The sequence below is a fragment of the Syngnathus leptorhynchus genome, chromosome 1 (assembly GCF_054491065.1).
Source record: "Syngnathus leptorhynchus isolate UIUO chromosome 1, UIUO_Slep, whole genome shotgun sequence".
NCBI lineage: Eukaryota > Metazoa > Chordata > Actinopteri > Syngnathiformes > Syngnathidae > Syngnathus > Syngnathus leptorhynchus.
Genome location: NC_141195.1, coordinates 15,521,916 through 15,542,519, shown reverse-complemented (window position 1 = coordinate 15,542,519; position 20,604 = coordinate 15,521,916).

Genomic DNA, 20,604 nt, shown 5'->3' with positions numbered 1-20,604 from the left:
GGCTAGGTTTTAAAACCAGGGTTAGGGTTTCCAGCCCTGGCTGGACACTACTTTTAGGGTTTCTAAGATTAGGGTTTCTGACTGGGCCGTCAGCCTGGGGTCAGGGTTCCCAACCAGTTTTGGGAACCCTTATTAGGGTTTCAAACGAGGGTTAGGGTTTCCGATTAGGGTTTTAAAACATGGTTAGGGTTCCCGGCTAGGTTTTAAAACCAGGGTTAGGGTTTCCAGCCCTGGCTGGACACTACTTTTAGGGTTTCTAAGATTAGGGTTTCTGACTGGGCCGTCAGCCTGGGGTCAGGGTTCCCAACCAGTTTTGGGAACCCTAATTAGGGTTTCAAACGAGGGTTAGGGTTTCCGATTAGGGTTTTAAAACATGGTTAGGGTTCCCAGCTAGGTTTTAAAACCAGGGTTAGGGTTTCCAGCCCTGGCTGGACACTACTTTTAGGGTTTCTAAGATTAGGGTTTCTGACTGGGCCGTCAGCCTGGGGTCAGGGTTCCCAACCAGTTTAGGGAACCCTAATTAGGGTTTCAAACGAGGGTTAGGGTTTCCGATTAGGGTTTTAAAACATGGTTAGGGTTCCCGGCTAGGTTTTAAAACTAGGGTTAGGGTTTCCAGCCCTGGCTGGACACTACTTTTAGGGTTTCTAAGATTAGGGTTTCTGACTGGGCCGTCAGCCTGGGGTCAGGGTTCCCAACCAGTTTTGGGAACCCTAATTAGGGTTTCAAACGAGGGTTAGGGTTTCCGATTAGGGTTTTAAAACATGGTTAGGGTTCCCGGCTAGGTTTTAAAACCAGGGTTAGGGTTTCCAGCCCTGGCTGGACACTACTTTTAGGGTTTCTTAGATTAGGGTTTCTGACTGGGCTGTCAGCCTCGGGTCAGGGTTCCCAACCAGTTTTGGGAACCCTAAATAGGGTTTCAAACGAGGGTTAGGGTTTCCGATTAGGATTTTAAAACATGGTTAGGGTTCCCAGCTAGGTTTTAAAACTAGGGTTAGGGTTTCCAGCCCTGGCTGGACACTACTTTTAGGGTTTCTAAGATTAGGGTTTCTGACTGGGCTGTCAGCCTGGGGTCAGGGTTCCCAACCAGTTTTGGGAACCCTAATTAGGGTTTCAAACGAGGGTTAGGGTGTCCGATTGGGGTTTTAAAACATGGTTAGGGTTCCCGGCTAGGTTTTAAAACTAGGGTTAGGGTTTCCAGCACTGGCTGGACACTACTTTTAGGGTTTCTAAGATTAGGGTTTCTGACTGGGCCGTCAGCCTGGGGTCAGGGTTCCCAACCAGTTTTGGGAACCCTAATTAGGGTTTCAAACGAGGGTTAGGGTGTCCGATTAAGGTTTTAAAACATGGTTAGGGTTCCTGGCTAGGTTTTAAAACTAGGGTTAGGGTTTCCAGCCCTGGCTGGACACTACTTTTAGGGTTTCTAAGATTAGGGTTTCTGACTGGGCCGTCAGCCTGGGGTCAGGGTTCCCAACCAGTTTTGGGAACCCTAATTAGGGTTTCAAACGAGGGTTAGGGTTTCCGATTAGGGTTTTAAAACATGGTTAGGGTTCCCGGCTAGGTTTTAAAACTAGGGTTAGGGTTTCCAGCCCTGGCTGGACACTACTTTTAGGGTTTCTAAGATTAGGGTTTCTGACTGGGCCGTCAGCCTGGGGTCAGGGTTCCCAACCAGTTTTGGGAACCCTAATTAGGGTTTCAAACGAGGGTTAGGGTTTCCGATTAGGGTTTTAAAACATGGTTAGGGTTCCCGGCTAGGTTTTAAAACCAGGGTTAGGGTTTCCAATCCTGGCTGGACACTACTTTTAGGGTTTCTAAGATTAGGGTTTCTGACTGGGCTGTCAGCCTGGGGTCAGGGTTCCCAACCAGTTTTGGGAACCCTAATTAGGGTTTCAAACCAGGGTTAAGGTTTCCGATTAGGGTTTTAAAACATGGTTAGGGTTCCCGGCTAGGTTTTAAAACCAGGGTTAGGGTTTCCAGCCCTGGCTGGACACTACTTTTAGGGTTTTTAAGATTAGGGTTTCTGACTGGGCCGTCAGCCTGGGGTCAGGGTTCCCAACCAGTTTTGGGAACCCTTATTAGGGTTTCAAACGAGGGTTAGGGTTTCCGATTAGGGTTTTAAAACATGGTTAGGGTTCCCGGCTAGGTTTTAAAACCAGGGTTAGGGTTTCCAGCCCTGGCTGGACACTACTTTTAGGGTTTCTAAGATTAGGGTTTCTGACTGGGCCGTCAGCCTGGGGTCAGGGTTCCCAACCAGTTTTGGGAACCCTAATTAGGGTTTCAAACGAGGGTTAGGGTTTCCGATTAGGGTTTTAAAACATGGTTAGGGTTCCCGGCTAGGTTTTAAAACCAGGGTTAGGGTTTCCAGCCCTGGCTGGACACTACTTTTAGGGTTTCTAAGATTAGGGTTTCTGACTGGGCCGTCAGCCTGGGGTCAGGGTTCCCAACCAGTTTTGGGAACCCTAATTAGGGTTTCAAACGAGGGTTAGGGTTTCCGATTAGGGTTTTAAAACATGGTTAGGGTTCCCGGCTAGGTTTTAAAACCAGGGTTAGGGTTTCCAGCCCTGGCTGGACACTACTTTTAGGGTTTCTAAGATTAGGGTTTCTGACTGGGCCGTCAGCCTGGGGTCAGGGTTCCCAACCAGTTTAGGGAACCCTAATTAGGGTTTCAAACGAGGGTTAGGGTTTCCGATTAGGGTTTTAAAAAATGGTTAGGGTTCCCGGCTAGGTTTTAAAACTAGGGTTAGGGTTTCCAGCCCTGGCTGGACACTACTTTTAGGGTTTCTAAGATTAGGGTTTCTGACTGGGCCGTCAGCCTGGGGTCAGGGTTCCCAACCAGTTTTGGGAACCCTAATTAGGGTTTCAAACGAGGGTTAGGGTTTCCGATTAGGGTTTTAAAACATGCTTAGGGTTCCCGGCTAGGTTTTAAAACTAGGGTTAGGGTTTCCAGCCCTGGCTGGACACTACTTTTAGGGTTTCTAAGATTAGGGTTTCTGACTGGGCCGTCAGCCTGGGGTCAGGGTTCCCAACCAGTTTTGGGAACCCTAATTAGGGTTTCAAACGAGGGTTAGGGTTCCCGGCTAGGTTTTAAAACCAGGGTTAGGGTTTCCAGCCCTGGCTGGACACTACTTTTAGGGTTTCTAAGATTAGGGTTTCTGACTGGGCTGTCAGCCTGGGGTCAGGGTTCCCAACCAGTTTTGGGAACCCTAATTAGGGTTTCAAACGAGGGTTAGGGTTTCCGATTAGGGTTTTAAAACATGGTTAAGGTTCCCGGCTAGGTTTTAAAACTAGGGTTAGGGTTTCCAGCCCTGGCTGGACACTACTTTTAGGGTTTCTAAGATTAGGGTTTCTGACTGGGCTGTCAGCCTGGGGTCAGGGTTCCCAACCAGTTTTGGGAACCCTAATTAGGGTTTCAAACGAGGGTTAGGGTTTCCGATTGGGGTTTTAAAACATGGTTAGGGTTCCCGGCTAGGTTTTAAAACTAGGGTTAGGGTTTCCAGCCCTGGCTGGACACTACTTTTAGGGTTTCTAAGATTAAGGTTTCTGACTGGGCTGTCAGCCTGGGGTCAGGGTTCCCAACCAGTTTTGGGAACCCTAATTAGGGTTTCAAACGAGGGTTAGGGTGTCCGATTAGGGTTTTAAAACATGGTTAGGGTTCCCGGCTAGGTTTTAAAACTAGAGTTAGGGTTTCCAGCCCTGGCTGGACACTACTTTTAGGGTTTCTAAGATTAGGGTTTCTGACTGGGCCGTCAGCCTGGGGTCAGGGTTCCCAACCAGTTTTGGGAACCCTAATTAGGGTTTCAAACGAGGGTTAGGGTTTCCGATTAGGGTTTTAAAACATGGTTAGGGTTCCCGGCTAGGTTTTAAAACCAGGGTTAGGGTTTCCAGCACTGGCTGGACACTACTTTTAGGGTTTCTAAGATTAGGGTTTCTGACTGGGCTGTCAGCCTGGGGTCAGGGTTCCCAACCAGTTTTGGGAACCCTAATTAGGGTTTCAAACGAGGGTTAGGGTGTCCGATTAGGGTTTTAAAACATGGTTAGGGTTCCCGGTTAGGTTTTAAAACTAGGGTTAGGGTTTCCAGCCCTGGCTGGACACTACTTTTAGGGTTTCTAAGATTAGGGTTTCTGACTGGGCCGTCAGCCTGGGGTCAGGGTTCCCAACCAGTTTTGGGAACCCTAATTAGGGTTTCAAACGAGGGTTAGGGTTTCCGATTAGGGTTTTAAAACATGGTTAGGGTTCCCGGCTAGGTTTTAAAACTAGGGTTAGGGTTTCCAGCCCTGGCTGGACACTACTTTTAGGGTTTCTAAGATTAGGGTTTCTGACTGGGCCGTCAGCCTGGGGTCAGGGTTCCCAACCAGTTTTGGGAACCCTAATTAGGGTTTCAAACGAGGGTTAGGGTGTCCGATTGGGGTTTTAAAACATGGTTAGGGTTCCCGGCTAGGTTTTAAAACTAGGGTTAGGGTTTCCAGCACTGGCTGGACACTACTTTTAGGGTTTCTAAGATTAGGGTTTCTGACTGGGCCGTCAGCCTGGGGTCAGGGTTCCCAACCAGTTTTGGGAACCCTAATTAGGGTTTCAAACGAGGGTTAGGGTGTCCGATTAGGGTTTTAAAACATGGTTAGGGTTCCTGGCTAGGTTTTAAAACTAGGGTTAGGGTTTCCAGCCCTGGCTGGACACTACTTTTAGGGTTTCTAAGATTAGGGTTTCTGACTGGGCCGTCAGCCTGGGGTCAGGGTTCCCAACCAGTTTTGGGAACCCTAATTAGGGTTTCAAACGAGGGTTAGGGTTTCCGATTAGGGTTTTAAAACATGGTTAGGGTTCCCGGCTAGGTTTTAAAACTAGGGTTAGGGTTTCCAGCCCTGGCTGGACACTACTTTTAGGGTTTCTAAGATTAGGGTTTCTGACTGGGCCGTCAGCCTGGGGTCAGGGTTCCCAACCAGTTTTGGGAACCCTAATTAGGGTTTCAAACGAGGGTTAGGGTTTCCGATTAGGGTTTTAAAACATGGTTAGGGTTCCCGGCTAGGTTTTAAAACTAGGGTTAGGGTTTCCAGCCCTGGCTGGACACTACTTTTAGGGTTTCTAAGATTAGGGTTTCTGACTGGGCCGTCAGCCTGGGGTCAGGGTTCCCAACCAGTTTTGGGAACCCTAATTAGGGTTTCAAACGAGGGTTAGGGTTTCCGATTAGGGTTTTAAAACATGGTTAGGGTTCCCGGCTAGGTTTTAAAACCAGGGTTAGGGTTTCCAGCCCTGGCTGGACACTACTTTTAGGGTTTCTAAGATTAGGGTTTCTGACTGGGCTGTCAGCCTGGGGTCAGGGTTCCCAACCAGTTTTGGGAACCCTAATTAGGGTTTCAAACGAGGGTTAGGGTTTCCGATTAGGGTTTTAAAACATGGTTAGGGTTCCCGGCTAGGTTTTAAAACCAGGGTTAGGGTTTCCAGCCCTGGCTGGACACTACTTTTAGGGTTTCTAAGATTAGGGTTTCTGACTGGGCTGTCAGCCTGGGGTCAGGGTTCCCAACCAGTTTTGGGAACCCTAATTAGGGTTTCAAACGAGGGTTAGGGTTTCCGATTAGGGTTTTAAAACATGGTTAGGGTTCCCGGCTAGGTTTTAAAACCAGGGTTAGGGTTTCCAGCCCTGGCTGGACACTACCTTTAGGGTTTCTAAGATTAGGGTTTCTGACTGGGCTGTCAGCCTGGGGTCAGGGTTCCCAACCAGTTTTGGGAACCCTAATTAGGGTTTCAAACGAGGGTTAGGGTTTCCGATTAGGGTTTTAAAACATGGTTAGGGTTCCCGGCTAGGTTTTAAAACCAGGGTTAGGGTTTCCAGCCCTGGCTGGACACTACTTTTAGGGTTTCTAAGATTAGGGTTTCTGACTGGGCTGTCAGCCTGGGGTCAGGGTTCCCAACCAGTTTTGGGAACCCTAATTAGGGTTTCAAACGAGGGTTAGGGTTTCCGATTAGGGTTTTAAAACATGGTTAGGGTTCCCGGCTAGGTTTTAAAACCAGGGTTAGGGTTCCCAGCCCTGGCTGGACACTACTTTTAGGGTTTCTAAGATTAGGGTTTCTGACTGGGCCGTCAGCCTGGGGTCAGGGTTCCCAACCAGTTTTGGGAACCCTAATTAGGGTTTCAAACGAGGGTTAGGGTTTCCGATTAGGGTTTTAAAACATGGTTAGGGTTCCCGGCTAGGTTTTAAAACCAGGGTTAGGGTTTCCAGCCCTGGTTGGACACTACTTTTAGGGTTTCTAAGATTAGGGTTTCTGACTGGGCTGTCAGCCTGGGGTCAGGGTTCCCAACCAGTTTTGGGAACCCTAATTAGGGTTTCAAACGAGGGTTAGGGTTTCCGATTAGGGTTTTAAAACATGGTTAGGGTTCCCGGCTAGGTTTTAAAACCAGGGTTAGGGTTTCCAGCCCTGGCTGGACACTACTTTTAGGGTTTCTAAGATTAGGGTTTCTGACTGGGCTGTCAGCCTGGGGTCAGGGTTCCCAACCAGTTTTGGGAACCCTAATTAGGGTTTCAAACGAGGGTTAGGGTTTCCGATTAGGGTTTTAAAACATGGTTAGGGTTCCCGGCTAGGTTTTAAAACCAGGGTTAGGGTTTCCAGCCCTGGCTGGACACTACTTTTAGGGTTTCTTAGATTAGGGTTTCTGACTGGGCTGTCAGCCTGGGGTCAGGGTTCCCAACCAGTTTTGGGAACCCTAAATAGGGTTTCAAACGAGGGTTAGGGTTTCCGATTAGGATTTTAAAACATGGTTAGGGTTCCCAGCTAGGTTTTAAAACCAGGGTTAGGGTTTCCAGCCCTGGCTGGACACTACTTTTAGGGTTTCTTAGATTAGGGTTTCTGACTGGGCTGTCAGCCTGGGGTCAGGGTTCCCAACCAGTTTTGGGAACCCTAAATAGGGTTTCAAACGAGGGTTAGGGTTTCCGATTAGGATTTTAAAACATGGTTAGGGTTCCCAGCTAGGTTTTAAAACTAGGGTTAAGGTTTCCAGCCCTGGCTGGACACTACTTTTAGGGTTTCTAAGATTAGGGTTTCTGACTGGGCTGTCAGCCTGGGGTCAGGGTTCCCAACCAGTTTTGGGAACCCTAATTAGGGTTTCAAACGAGGGTTAGGGTTTCCGATTAGGGTTTTAAAACATGGTTAGGGTTCCCGGCTAGGTTTTAAAACCAGGGTTAGGGTTTCCAGCCCTGGCTGGACACTACTTTTAGGGTTTCTAAGATTAGGGTTTCTGACTGGGCCGTCAGCCTGGGGTCAGGGTTCCCAACCAGTTTTGGGAACCCTAATTAGGGTTTCAAACGAGGGTTAGGGTTTCCGATTAGGGTTTTAAAACATGGTTAGGGTTCCCGGCTAGGTTTTAAAACCAGGGTTAGGGTTTCCAGCCCTGGCTGGACACTACTTTTAGGGTTTCTAAGATTAGGGTTTCTGACTGGGCCGTCAGCCTGGGGTCAGGGTTCCCAACCAGTTTTGGGAACCCTAATTAGGGTTTCAAACGAGGGTTAAGGTTTCCGATTAGGGTTTTAAAACATGGTTAGGGTTCCCGGCTAGGTTTTAAAACCAGGGTTAGGGTTTCCAGCCCTGGCTGGACACTACTTTTAGGGTTTCTAAGATTAGGGTTTCTGACTGGGCCGTCAGCCTGGGGTCAGGGTTCCCAACCAGTTTTGGGAACCCTAATTAGGGTTTCAAACGAGGGTTAAGGTTTCCGATTAGGGTTTTAAAACATGGTTAGGGTTCCCGGCTAGGTTTTAAAACCAGGGTTAGGGTTTCCAGCCCTGGCTGGACACTACTTTTAGGGTTTCTAAGATTAGGGTTTCTGACTGGGCCGTCAGCCTGGGGTCAGGGTTCCCAACCAGTTTTGGGAACCCTAATTAGGGTTTCAAACGAGGGTTAGGGTTTCCGATTAGGGTTTTAAAACATGGTTAGGGTTCCCGGCTAGGTTTTAAAACTAGGGTTAGGGTTTCCAGCACTGGCTGGACACTACTTTTAGGGTTTCTAAGATTAGGGTTTCTGACTGGGCCGTCAGCCTGGGGTCAGGGTTCCCAACCAGTTTTGGGAACCCTAATTAGGGTTTCAAACGAGGGTTAGGGTTTCCGATTAGGGTTTTAAAACATGGTTAGGGTTCCCGGCTAGGTTTTAAAACTAGGGTTAGGGTTTCCAGCCCTGGCTGGACACTACTTTTAGGGTTTCTAAGATTAGGGTTTCTGACTGGGCCGTCAGCCTGGGGTCAGGGTTCCCAACCAGTTTTGGGAACCCTAATTAGGGTTTCAAACGAGGGTTAGGGTTTCCGATTAGGGTTTTAAAACATGGTTAGGGTTCCCGGCTAGGTTTTAAAACTAGGGTTAGGGTTTCCAGCCCTGGCTGGACACTACTTTTAGGGTTTCTAAGATTAGGGTTTCTGACTGGGCCGTCAGCCTGGGGTCAGGGTTCCCAACCAGTTTAGGGAACCCTAATTAGGGTTTCAAACGAGGGTTAGGGTTTCCGATTAGGGTTTTAAAACATGGTTAGGGTTCCCGGCTAGGTTTTAAAAATAGGGTTAGGGTTTCCAGCCCTGGCTGGACACTACTTTTAGGGTTTCTAAGATTAGGGTTTCTGACTGGGCCGTCAGCCTGGGGTCAGGGTTCCCAACCAGTTTTGGGAACCCTAATTAGGGTTTCAAACGAGGGTTAGGGTTTCCGATTAGGGTTTTAAAACATGGTTAGGGTTCCCGGCTAGGTTTTAAAACTAGGGTTAGGGTTTCCAGCCCTGGCTGGACACTACTTTTAGGGTTTCTAAGATTAGGGTTTCTGACTGGGCCGTCAGCCTGGGGTCAGGGTTCCCAACCAGTTTTGGGAACCCTAATTAGGGTTTCAAACGAGGGTTAGGGTTTCCGATTAGGGTTTTAAAACATGGTTAGGGTTCCCGGCTAGGTTTTAAAACCAGGGTTAGGGTTTCCAGCCCTGGCTGGACACTACTTTTAGGGTTTCTAAGATTAGGGTTTCTGACTGGGCTGTCAGCCTGGGGTCAGGGTTCCCAACCAGTTTTGGGAACCCTAATTAGGGTTTCAAACGAGGGTTAGGGTTTCCGATTAGGGTTTTAAAACATGGTTAGGGTTCCCGGCTAGGTTTTAAAACCAGGGTTAGGGTTTCCAGCCCTGGCTGGACACTACTTTTAGGGTTTCTTAGATTAGGGTTTCTGACTGGGCTGTCAGCCTCGGGTCAGGGTTCCCAACCAGTTTTGGGAACCCTAAATAGGGTTTCAAACGAGGGTTAGGGTTTCCGATTAGGATTTTAAAACATGGTTAGGGTTCCCAGCTAGGTTTTAAAACTAGGGTTAGGGTTTCCAGCCCTGGCTGGACACTACTTTTAGGGTTTCTAAGATTAGGGTTTCTGACTGGGCTGTCAGCCTGGGGTCAGGGTTCCCAACCAGTTTTGGGAACCCTAATTAGGGTTTCAAACGAGGGTTAGGGTTTCCGATTAGGGTTTTAAAACATGGTTAAGGTTCCCGGCTAGGTTTTAAAACTAGGGTTAGGGTTTCCAGCCCTGGCTGGACACTACTTTTAGGGTTTCTAAGATTAGGGTTTCTGACTGGGCCGTCAGCCTGGGGTCAGGGTTCCCAACCAGTTTTGGGAACCCTAATTAGGGTTTCAAACGAGGGTTAGGGTTTCCGATTAGGGTTTTAAAACATGGTTAGGGTTCCCGGCTAGGTTTTAAAACTAGGGTTAGGGTTTCCAGCCCTGGCTGGACACTACTTTTAGGGTTTCTAAGATTAGGGTTTCTGACTGGGCCGTCAGCCTGGGGTCAGGGTTCCCAACCAGTTTTGGGAACCCTAATTAGGGTTTCAAACGAGGGTTAGGGTTTCCGATTAGGGTTTTAAAACATGGTTAGGGTTCCCGGCTAGGTTTTAAAACCAGGGTTAGGGTTTCCAGCCCTGGCTGGACACTACTTTTAGGGTTTCTAAGATTAGGGTTTCTGACTGGGCCGTCAGCCTGGGGTCAGGGTTCCCAACCAGTTTTGGGAACCCTAATTAGGGTTTCAAACCAGGGTTAGGGTTTCCGATTAGGGTTTTAAAACATGGTTAGGGTTCCCGGCTAGGTTTTAAAACCAGGGTTAGGGTTTCCAGCCCTGGCTGGACACTACTTTTAGGGTTTCTAAGATTAGGGTTTCTGACTGGGCCGTCAGCCTGGGGTCAGGGTTCCCAACCAGTTTTGGGAACCCTAATTAGGGTTTCAAACGAGGGTTAGGGTTTCCGATTAGGGTTTTAAAACATGGTTAGGGTTCCCGGCTATGTTTTAAAACCAGGGTTAGGGTTTCCAGCCCTGGCTGGACACTACTTTTAGGGTTTCTAAGATTAGGGTTTCTGACTGGGCCGTCAGCCTGGGGTCAGGGTTCCCAACCAGTTTTGGGAACCCTAATTAGGGTTTCAAACGAGGGTTAGGGTGTCCGATTGGGGTTTTAAAACATGGTTAGGGTTCCCGGCTAGGTTTTAAAACTAGGGTTAGGGTTTCCAGCACTGGCTGGACACTACTTTTAGGGTTTCTAAGATTAGGGTTTCTGACTGGGCCGTCAGCCTGGGGTCAGGGTTCCCAACCAGTTTTGGGAACCCTAATTAGGGTTTCAAACGAGGGTTAGGGTGTCCGATTAGGGTTTTAAAACATGGTTAGGGTTCCTGGCTAGGTTTTAAAACTAGGGTTAGGGTTTCCAGCCCTGGCTGGACACTACTTTTAGGGTTTCTAAGATTAGGGTTTCTGACTGGGCCGTCAGCCTGGGGTCAGGGTTCCCAACCAGTTTTGGGAACCCTAATTAGGGTTTCAAACGAGGGTTAGGGTTTCCGATTAGGGTTTTAAAACATGGTTAGGGTTCCCGGCTAGGTTTTAAAACTAGGGTTAGGGTTTCCAGCCCTGGCTGGACACTACTTTTAGGGTTTCTAAGATTAGGGTTTCTGACTGGGCCGTCAGCCTGGGGTCAGGGTTCCCAACCAGTTTTGGGAACCCTAATTAGGGTTTCAAACGAGGGTTAGGGTTTCCGATTAGGGTTTTAAAACATGGTTAGGGTTCCCGGCTAGGTTTTAAAACCAGGGTTAGGGTTTCCAATCCTGGCTGGACACTACTTTTAGGGTTTCTAAGATTAGGGTTTCTGACTGGGCTGTCAGCCTGGGGTCAGGGTTCCCAACCAGTTTTGGGAACCCTATTTAGGGTTTCAAACGAGGGTTAGGGTTTCCGATTAGGGTTTTAAAACATGGTTAGGGTTCCCGGCTAGGTTTTAAAACTAGGGTTAGGGTTTCCAGCCCTGGCTGTACACTACTTTTAGGGTTTCTAAGATTAGGGTTTCTGACTGGGCTGTCAGCCTGGGGTCAGGGTTCCCAACCAGTTTTGGGAACCCTAATTAGGGTTTCAAACGAGGGTTAGGGTTTCCGATTAGGGTTTTAAAACATGGTTAGGGTTCCCGGCTAGGTTTTAAAACCAGGGTTAGGGTTTCCAGCCCTGGCTGGACACTACTTTTAGGGTTTATAAGATTAGGGTTTCTGACTGGGCCGTCAGCCTGGGGTCAGGGTTCCCAACCAGTTTTGGGAACCCTAATTAGGGTTTCAAACGAGGGTTAGGGTTTCCGATTAGGGTTTTAAAACATGGTTAGGGTTCCCGGCTAGGTTTTAAAACCAGGGTTAGGGTTTCCAGCCCTGGCTGGACACTACTTTTAGGGTTTCTAAGATTAGGGTTTCTGACTGGGCCGTCAGCCTGGGGTCAGGGTTCCCAACCAGTTTTGGGAACCCTAATTAGGGTTTCAAACGAGGGTTAGGGTTTCCGATTAGGGTTTTAAAACATGGTTAGGGTTCCCGGCTAGGTTTTAAAACTAGGGTTAGGGTTTCCAGCCCTGGCTGGACACTACTTTTAGGGTTTCTAAGATTAGGGTTTCTGACTGGGCCGTCAGCCTGGGGTCAGGGTTCCCAACCAGTTTTGGGAACCCTAATTAGGGTTTCAAACGAGGGTTAGGGTTTCCGATTAGGGTTTTAAAACATGGTTAGGGTTCCCGGCTAGGTTTTAAAACTAGGGTTAGGGTTTCCAGCCCTGGCTGGACACTACTTTTAGGGTTTCTAAGATTAGGGTTTCTGACTGGGCCGTCAGCCTGGGGTCAGGGTTCCCAACCAGTTTTGGGAACCCTAATTAGGGTTTCAAACGAGGGTTAGGGTTTCCGATTAGGGTTTTAAAACATGGTTAGGGTTCCCGGCTAGGTTTTAAAACCAGGGTTAGGGTTTCCAGCCCTGGCTGGACACTACTTTTAGGGTTTCTAAGATTAGGGTTTCTGACTGGGCCGTCAGCCTGGGGTCAGGGTTCCCAACCAGTTTTGGGAACCCTAATTAGGGTTTCAAACGAGGGTTAGGGTTTCCGATTAGGGTTTTAAAACATGGTTAGGGTTCCCGGCTAGGTTTTAAAACCAGGGTTAGGGTTTCCAGCCCTGGCTGGACACTACTTTTAGGGTTTCTAAGATTAGGGTTTCTGACTGGGCCGTCAGCCTGGGGTCAGGGTTCCCAACCAGTTTTGGGAAGCCTAATTAGGGTTTCAAACGAGGGTTAGGGTTTCCGATTAGGGTTTTAAAACATGGTTAGGGTTCCCGGCTAGGTTTTAAAACCAGGGTTAGGGTTTCCAGCCCTGGCTGGACACTACTTTTAGGGTTTCTAAGATTAGGGTTTCTGACTGGGCCGTCAGCCTGGGGTCAGGGTTCCCAACCAGTTTTGGGAAACCTAATTAGGGTTTCAAACCAGGGTTAGGGTTTCCGATTAGGGTTTTAAAACATGGTTAGGGTTCCCGGCTAGGTTTTAAAACCAGGGTTAGGGTTTCCAGCCCTGGCTGGACACTACTTTTAGGGTTTCTAAGATTAGGGTTTCTGACTGGGCTGTCAGCCTGGGGTCAGGGTTCCCAACCAGTTTTGGGAACCCTAATTAGGGTTTCAAACGAGGGTTAGGGTTTCCGATTAGGGTTTTAAAACATGGTTAGGGTTCCCGGCTAGGTTTTAAAACCAGGGTTAGGGTTTCCAGCCCTGGCTGGACACTACTTTTAGGGTTTCTAAGATTAGGGTTTCTGACTGGGCCGTCAGCCTGGGGTCAGGGTTCCCAACCAGTTTTGGGAACCCTAATTAGGGTTTCAAACCAGGGTTAGGGTTTCCGATTAGGGTTTTAAAACATGGTTAGGGTTCCCGGCTAGGTTTTAAAACCAGGGTTAGGGTTTCCAGCCCTGGCTGGACACTACTTTTAGGGTTTCTAAGATTAGGGTTTCTGACTGGGCCGTCAGCCTGGGGTCAGGGTTCCCAACCAGTTTTGGGAACCCTAATTAGGGTTTCAAACGAGGGTTAGGGTTTCCGATTAGGGTTTTAAAACATGGTTAGGGTTCCCGGCTAGGTTTTAAAACCAGGGTTAGGGTTTCCAGCCCTGGCTGGACACTACTTTTAGGGTTTCTAAGATTAGGGTTTCTGACTGGGCCGTCAGCCTGGGGTCAGGGTTCCCAACCAGTTTTGGGAACCCTAATTAGGGTTTCAAACCAGGGTTAGGGTTTCCGATTAGGGTTTTAAAACATGGTTAGGGTTCCCGGCTAGGTTTTAAAACCAGGGTTAGGGTTTCCAGCCCTGGCTGGACACTACTTTTAGGGTTTCTAAGATTAGGGTTTCTGACTGGGCCGTCAGCCTGGGGTCAGGGTTCCCAACCAGTTTTGGGAACCCTAATTAGGGTTTCAAACGAGGGTTAGGGTTTCCGATTAGGGTTTTAAAACATGGTTAGGGTTCCCGGCTAGGTTTTAAAACCAGGGTTAGGGTTTCCAGCCCTGGCTGGACACTACTTTTAGGGTTTCTAAGATTAGGGTTTCTGACTGGGCTGTCAGCCTGGGGTCAGGGTTCCCAACCAGTTTTGGGAACCCTAATTAGGGTTTCAAACCAGGGTTAGGGTTTCCGATTAGGGTTTTAAAACATGGTTAGGGTTCCCGGCTAGGTTTTAAAACCAGGGTTAGGGTTTCCAGCCCTGGCTGGACACTACTTTTAGGGTTTCTAAGATTAGGGTTTCTGACTGGGCCGTCAGCCTGGGGTCAGGGTTCCCAACCAGTTTTGGGAACCCTAATTAGGGTTTCAAACGAGGGTTAGGGTTTCCGATTAGGGTTTTAAAACATGGTTAAGGTTCCCGGCTAGGTTTTAAAACCAGGGTTAGGGTTTCCAGCCCTGGCTGGACACTACTTTTAGGGTTTCTAAGATTAGGGTTTCTGACTGGGCCGTCAGCCTGGGGTCAGGGTTCCCAACCAGTTTTGGGAACCCTAATTAGGGTTTCAAACGAGGGTTAGGGTTTCCGATTAGGGTTTTAAAACATGGTTAGGGTTCCCGGCTAGGTTTTAAAACCAGGGTTAGGGTTTCCAGCCCTGGCTGGACACTACTTTTAGGGTTTCTAAGATTAGGGTTTCTGACTGGGCCGTCAGCCTGGGGTCAGGGTTCCCAACCAGTTTTGGGAACCCTAATTAGGGTTTCAAACGAGGGTTAGGGTTTCCGATTAGGGTTTTAAAACATGGTTAGGGTTCCCGGCTAGGTTTTAAAACCAGGGTTAGGGTTTCCAGCCCTGGCTGGACACTACTTTTAGGGTTTCTAAGATTAGGGTTTCTGACTGGGCCGTCAGCCTGGGGTCAGGGTTCCCAACCAGTTTAGGGAACCCTAATTAGGGTTTCAAACGAGGGTTAGGGTTTCCGATTAGGGTTTTAAAACATGGTTAGGGTTCCCGGCTAGGTTTTAAAACTAGGGTTAGGGTTTCCAGCCCTGGCTGGACACTACTTTTAGGGTTTCTAAGATTAGGGTTTCTGACTGGGCCGTCAGCCTGGGGTCAGGGTTCCCAACCAGTTTTGGGAACCCTAGTTAGGGTTTCAAACGAGGGTTAGGGTTTCCGATTAGGGTTTTAAAACATGGTTAGGGTTCCCAGCTAGGTTTTAAAACTAGGGTTAGGGTTTCCAGCCCTGGCTGGACACTACTTTTAGGGTTTCTAAGATTAGGGTTTCTGACTGGGCTGTCAGCCTGGGGTCAGGGTTCCCAACCAGTTTTGGGAACCCTAATTAGGGTTTCAAACGAGGGTTAGGGTTTCCGATTAGGGTTTTAAAACATGGTTAGGGTTCCCAGCTAGGTTTTAAAACTAGGGTTAGGGTTTCCAGCCCTGGCTGGACACTTACTTTTAGGGTTTCTAAGATTAGGGTTTCTGACTGGGCTGTCAGCCTGGGGTCAGGGTTCCCAACCAGTTTTGGGAACCCTAATTAGGGTTTCAAACGAGGGTTAGGGTTTCCGATTAGGGTTTTAAAACATGGTTAGGGTTCCCGGCTAGGTTTTAAAACTAGGGTTAGGGTTTCCAGCCCTGGCTGGACACTACTTTTAGGGTTTCTAAGATTAGGGTTTCTGGCTGGGCTGTCAGCCTGGGGTCAGGGTTCCCAACCAGTTTTGGGAACCCTAATTAGGGTTTCAAACGAGGGTTAGGGTTTCCGATTAGGGTTTTAAAACATGGTTAGGGTTCCCAGCTAGGTTTTAAAACTAGGGTTAGGGTTTCCAGCCCTGGCTGGACACTTACTGTTAGGGTTTCTAAGATTAGGGTTTCTGACTGGGCTGTCAGCCTGGGGTCAGGGTTCCCAACCAGTTTTGGGAACCCTAATTAGGGTTTCAAACTAGGGTTAGGGTTTCCGATTAGGGTTTTAAAACATGGTTAGGGTTCCCAGCTAGGTTTTAAAACTAGGGTTAGGGTTTCCAGCCCTGGCTGGACACTACTTTTAGGGTTTGCGAATAGGGTTTTAAAACATGGTTAGGGTCCCAAACTAGGCTTTAAAACTAGGGTTAGGGTTCCTGACGAGGGTTTCAAACTACTTTTGGGGTTTCCAAGATTAGGATTTCTAACTAGGCCAATTTTCGGCAAATAGGGGCCCGCGGGCCAATTTTGGCCAGCCATCTATTCTGTCTGGCCTGCGTGATGACGTTAATATGATGTAATAAAAAAACCAAAACAAAAAAAATAAAAAAAATAAAAATTTGCAACCCCATATTTTTTGTAAAGAAAAAAGGGCATACATTTGATGGGGTTGTTGTTTGACATACAACAATCCCATCAAATTCGAAACATTTATTGAGCTATGATAGTCCTTAGTGACAACAACAAGTGGAACATGCTGTTTCAGTTATTCATGACGCACTGGTTGGAACACGTAATCTTATGCAAAAAAACAAAGTGTCCCGTCTCCCTCCTCCAGTGGGCAAGGTAAAAAAATAGTCTATGTTTTGTTAAATTAACAACATAACAAGGTCTGTTTAAATGGAATTAAATTAAATGCAGTTTAAAAGTAAGATGATGTTTATTTTAATATGATATAATAATCAATTATTTCATTCATAGATCCTCGCCCCCCCCCCCCCAAAAAAAGGAATGGGCCGCGAGGCCATTGTTTGAATTTTTTTAGCCCGCGTCCAAAAGTAATTGCCGACCCCTGTTCTAGAGCATCCAAATTTCTTAACTCTCACATACTATTCATTTTCCTTACACATACAGAGAATATTCTCATACTTGTCATTTCAATCAGAAGCCGAAGGGCAAATCTTCCCCAAATATTTTGATAGCCTGTCTGACATTGATAAATGGAGAGAGACGCTGCACTCATCTCCCTGTGATCTACCCTCACTCGTGAACAAGACCCCAAGATACTTGATTTCCTGCACTTGGGGAAAGATCTCATCCCAACTTGGAGCAGATACTCCACCTTTTCCCGACTGAGTACCATGGTATCATATTTGAAGGCGGTGATTCTTACCCTAACAGCTTGACACGAAGCTTCACGCTCCAGCGTGAGTTGATGCCTCGATGAAGTCAACGGCACCGCATCATCAGCAAAAAGCAGAGATGACGTCACGAACCCCTCAACGCCTTGATTCTACCAATAAAATCTGTTTGTGAAATGAAAAGAATCAGTGACAAAGGGCAGCCACATGCACGACCAAATTTTGTGTCCAACCTCCATGTGATGTTGGAGAAGCGTGTTCAGCAGAAGTGCCCCGAAGCATCTACAGCCTTTTGGAACGCCATCCACATCTCAAGCACCCTGGGGCTCACCCCTGGAGCTCACCTCATAAACTATATCTTTATTGCTGTCGAATGTCAAAATGCGCCAAATCTGATAGAAAGTGGATTCAGGATGAAATTCTCAAACCCAAGGACAATATCTTGCACATTAGAGCATTCCTACAACCCCGGTCAATACAGTCCATCTGTTGATATTATCACGAAGCTTGAGTCTATTCCAGGAGACATCACAAAGTGGACTACTGTGCCCTGGTCACTGGCAACAAGGCGATTGAACAGGTTATTGAATGGGAATTGATCCCTGGCCACCCTGCGATTGACCGGGTGACCTGTCGTTATCTGAGTTCGGCTCCAGTTGCTTTTTAATACCAAACGGGATAAACTGTTGAAAATAAATGTATGACCCTGGCTGGACACTGTACTTCCAATGACCTATAAACAAATGCTGTTACTGCTGAAACCACGCTGTGTAGAAATGTTCCCTTATATTGGGGGCTTAATTAGAAAGTAAATTTTAAACAAGTCACTGCACTTCACATTTGCATATGTTCTTCTCTTAAATAATTGTTGTTGTTTTTTTGCTGCTGCTTCTGCATTTATATTGGTTCATAAGAGCTGTTAGTGATTAAGGCCCGATGTGTTTAACATACCATGTGTTCTATGACGTGATATGATTGGCACTGGGTCAAGATATTCACTATTCACACTCTCCGAGCTTGTATGACTTCCATGATAAACACACATTAGTTGTTGTGGGCTGAAAATTGCATTCATGTTCCAGCCATCAGACTAGAAATGGGAAACATTTCCTAAATGCTGCGTTGGCTCAGCTGTGCAAAATTTGTCCTCCCTTGCTCCGTGATGAAATCTATATGTATTCTGTGTTTTCTCTTCGTTAAAAAAAACAAAAAAAAACATTGGTATGTGCTGCACTGCTCAAAGGAGAGAGGAAGCTCAGAGGAAGGAGAGAAACATGCACAAGAGGGTAAATAAATGATTAGGAACTGCTGCAAGAGGGTTGGAAAGAAGACAAACGACCTGTCTGTGGCACTAGGGTGATGCCGAGGGGAAATGGGCGGGGTTAAAATAGGTTGTGTCCATTTACCAGACACTCATTACTCAACTCGGTCGCAGATGGCAGTTTGGACAAATAGCTTGGAGAGATGAAGGTTTATGATGTACACTACAAGGTACGTACATGCTCCTGTTACAGAAGGGCTTTACTAATTGACAGCAGTGGGGAAAAACAAATGATAGTTTTTATGACATTGTTTTCATGGAAACACTTCACTTTGAAGGGTGAAAAGTGTGTTTTGAAATATTTCACTGATCTTGCCTAAAGAAAGCCTAATTATGTAAAAACTAACAAAAAATACAGTTCTAACCATGAACCCCTGCGGCACTGCGGTCTAAAAGGAGCATTTAAACCAATTTAAGTCCGCATATGAAAGACCCTGTAAAGTAAACCCGGAGACTTGTTTCAAGACAGGTTTGAGGATCATTTTTGAAAACGTGCAAAGACTGAGAACAACACGGTACTGAATTGAAAAATGAAGAGATGAATGGGCCCAAGAAAGTAGCATCCATTTTTCGGTGCAAGGTAGTTCCAGGCATTCAGCCAACAAACCTTTAATACCTTTAATAATACCAACAAACTCTTTAATAGCACAAATAGTCTTGATTTGGGCCAAATTGGAATTTTATAGACAGTATATAGCAAGTCTCTAAGTTTCATTCAAATTTGGCACAACATTAATTTAATGAAGCCATTGTGTTGCATGCCTGTCAATGCAGACCAATTAATCAAGAATAGCATCACCATCAATGTTGGGCATCCTTAAGTAAACATTAAATGTGTCCAAAATGCCAGAGAAGCATTATCGGCACAAACATAACGATGTGGTCCATTCGTAAAAGGGAAGTAAATCCCCAAATCTTCTTTGTAATCATAAATTCTGTGCAGCCCAAATCACGGCTCAACTTCAGTAAACTGGTGAGCCGTGATTGCTTGTGACCTGAGACCTGGCAACTGTGATGTCATTTTCAGTCAACAGCAAGTTGCGAAAAGGCCGCCGCTGAGATGGATAAAAACAGATACATTTTTCTTCTTAACACATATTCCACAAACTTAAACGGCGTGTTTAGAGTAGTCGCGGCACAGTTGTTGTATTATTGTAAAGAAATCTGGGGTTGACTTCCTTGTGCTCCATTTTCACAGGCTACAAAACACAACTGTCATGTAAACATACAAAAATAATATTGCAATCAGTTTTCATTTAAAATCAGTGCTGTATAAACGACACACTTGGGTGCCCCTCCAAGCAATAACATTGCCAAAATGTGAATCATCACTCAATTCACTCTGAATTCTTAAGCATTTAAAACTGTGAATGTATAAATATTGGAAAAGCCAAAGTTTGGATAGAAACTACATTGAGGGACAACTCGGATTAAAAAAAATAAATAAATACAAATATCCCTCCCTTCTCCTGTTTTCTGGTCTAACACGCCTGATTAATGATGGAGCAGTCGCCGTTGCTATAGCAGCGACTCCTTTTCAGGCTTACTATGGATTTTAGCGTGTAACTGATGTCTCTTGAGGAATCCAAGTTAAATCTCAGCGTTAAAGTGGACATGGAATAGAAACTTTACATTTGAATAGATTTTATAACGAACTTTTTTGTGCGTTTCTGACCAACCCACAAGTAAATAACTGTTGAGTCATCTATTTCCCAAAATATGTTTCCATAATACCTTTCAACATCAAACAGGCTAAAGGCAGGGAATGAACTCCTTTAAGAAAACTACCTTGTTGTACACACACAAGTACAATTTCCCATTTTATTACATGAAATATAAACAAGACAGAAGCCTAAAGCACATTGAACACGATTAACCTCAAGAACCAACCACAGAATTATTTATAACAAGTTCACGGTAAACAAATATATTTCATTGTACACTTTTGCAACATAGCACAAGCAGGCACCAGATGTGGCAAATTCTTATCAAAAAATCAAAGCTTTGGTTACCATACACAAAGATGAACAAATATATATTATTTGATATGAATAAATATGAGGTCAGCAAACCCCTCCCCTTCCCTCCCCTGTCTCCAAACCTGGTTTTGTTTATCACAAGATGTTTATAAACGCAGACAAGAAAGAGCCACATAGCAATTCCATGACAGGTGTTTCATGGGGACAAACCGAGCAAAACCCCCAAAAGCAATTTTTACTCATTTCAATAATAGACAACTAATTGACTGCTGGTTGCTTGAACAGCTTGCAAGTCCTAGATTTCACTTTACTGAACAACTGTTTGGAGTTCACTGTTGCCAAGCTTTGGTGTGATGCCTTGCTTTTATTTGACACTACTTCTACATTTCAACACCAACAAAAACTCCTTTTTTTTAACCATTGAGATTGAGTGGATTGGATTGGGACCGCATAACCAATCCCAACATTACTCATCAGTAGATCTATCATTTACCCGGCTTCCATACAGGTAGTGGCGGGGTCGATGCCTACTCCGTGACAATCCAAACAGTTGTCCTTTTCTAAATGATG